Source organism: Austrofundulus limnaeus, unplaced genomic scaffold (assembly GCF_001266775.1).
Source record: "Austrofundulus limnaeus strain Quisiro unplaced genomic scaffold, Austrofundulus_limnaeus-1.0 Scaffold66, whole genome shotgun sequence".
NCBI classification, from domain to species: Eukaryota; Metazoa; Chordata; class Actinopteri; order Cyprinodontiformes; family Rivulidae; genus Austrofundulus; species Austrofundulus limnaeus.
In genome coordinates, this window is record NW_013952468.1 from 906,446 (window position 1) to 908,488 (window position 2,043).

General features: G+C 34.1%; 1 long non-coding RNA gene across 1 annotated transcript in view; it reads right to left on the reverse strand.

Annotated features, from left to right (window-relative positions):
- Positions 1–259: 259 nt before the first annotated feature.
- Positions 260–2,043, reverse strand: part of LOC106518825 (uncharacterized) — a 3,083-nt gene continuing 1,299 nt past the window's right edge. The window contains exons 2-3 of the long non-coding RNA XR_001310368.1: positions 1,492–1,691; positions 260–337 (exon numbers count right to left, since the gene is read on the reverse strand). This is a non-coding gene — a long non-coding RNA (uncharacterized LOC106518825). The remainder of the gene's footprint in view (positions 338–1,491; positions 1,692–2,043) is intronic.

The window sequence follows — 2,043 nt, forward strand, 5'->3', positions numbered from 1 at the left end:
TATATATATACAGTATATAGCTTTTAGCTTTTCCTTTCATTTTTTTCTCAGCCTATTTCCTCATGTCTGGACCCATCTGCAGTATTAATGATTATCTAGAATGACTTTCTGTTTTGACTGTGRTTTGCCGTTCAGAATTTTATCTGCTGCCTTCACAACAATCTATGAGCCCAAAACACAAAGCAAAAACAAAACAAACAAATAAAAAAACAACAAGAAACAAACTGAATAATGAAAGTTAAAGGGATAAAATGGTTACCTGACACTGAAGAGAGACGTCGAACAGCTGCTGATGGGTCATAGTGAGAATCACTGTCAATCTGAAACGAGCTGTGATCTGAAATAGTTTGTAAAATTAGAAGATTGTTCAGCCACTAATCACTTTGCTACTTCTGTAGCAGCTTACATTTTACATTTAATCATAAAACATGTAATTTCAAAAAAAGAAATTGGAATTCACCTGATTTGTACTTAYGTAGACTGGGCTGTTTATTAGGTTGTTTGGCACCCTCTACTTACAAAGTACTTACCTGGTATGTGCCAGGTACTTACTGATTAGAGCTGTATTATGATGGGACTTATTACCCTGACTATACCTGGTAAGTCCTTATATTCAGTAAGTACCAGGTAGTTCTGACCTGGTGTGTACAGGGCTGCATTAGGATTTGCTGTAATAAATGTTGTATTTTATTAAAGTGTTATGTGTCTAACATCTATAACACATATCACAGTATAATAAAATAATATAATGTTCATGCTTTCAAAGCAAGCATGAGTGAAAACCAAAAAAAAGAAATAACAAGTTAACTTATTATTGCTAAATTTCTGACAGTAAATAAATACTTTAGTCTCATGGTTCGATATGTTTTCGATACAAAAAATAGAAATGTCCATGCTCTTGTAATTTATTGAAATTAATTATAAACATTTGTTTAACCTCAAAAGTACAGTTTTTAAATCAAGTGTTGCTGAAACAGAAAGTTTCTCAGTGGATCTGCGCTCGACAATGCAGCCTATAGGTGGAATAGTCAAACACAGATCCACTGATCCTTCAACACAGAGCATCTTCAGACAAGTTGATAAAATAAATTTAAAATCTGTAAAGTTCCATACACAGTGCAAATTGATATCTAAAGCACTGCATCAAATGATTCGATACAGATACATGTATTGTTGCACCTCTTCTTATTATCCTGGATTTAACAATTAAGTCCTCATAAGTCCCAACTAGGTATAGTTCTTCTTACCTACAGGGCTGCATTATGTTTTGCTATAAAAATTGTTGCGTTTCATTAAAGTTTTATGTGTCTAACATCTATAACACATATAGTATGATCTAATTTTCATGCCTTCAAAGCAAATGAGTGAAAACCAAAGAAGAAACTTTATGAATACGTATGTATATATAACTTCCGATGAAGGTTATTAGATGGTATATTTATGATTACTTTTCTAAGTTTTTGTATGCATGATAATCAGATGTTAACTCACGGAGGTTCTGCTGCCATGAAGTTCTGTCTGAATCGGTGCTGATGAGGCCCATTGGGATGTTTTCGCCCACCTTCCAGCTCTCATCCTGCCAGCCTCCTCTGTGTGCTCCACGTTCAGCATTTCTTACATCGGGTCTTTCACCCCATAGTGTTAAGTCTTCATTCGTGTATGGATTAGTGTGGTTGGATTTCCTGGAAGGCCTAAACACCACAGCGAATAAACAAAAGGAAGCACAAACTCTTTCTTCAGGTCATATAGTTTATAACACCTGGGAGCAGTTGTTATCAGGTCAAGAAATAAACTGGAATTTAAAGTTATGATCATGACGCTTTTTCCGCCTCAGCCATTACAAGAAACAACAGATATCATTCCAGTGAAAAAAACATTAAATAACAAATTAAAAAGTAAAAAAAAAAGCCTCTAAATCATCCAATTTCACAGATATTGAGCTAAATGTTGGTCTTTGCGACAACAAATGACTAAATCTAGCTAGCTATCTAAATATTTAAGTTGCAACCTAAATATTTAGGTAGCTAGCTAAATATTTAAGTT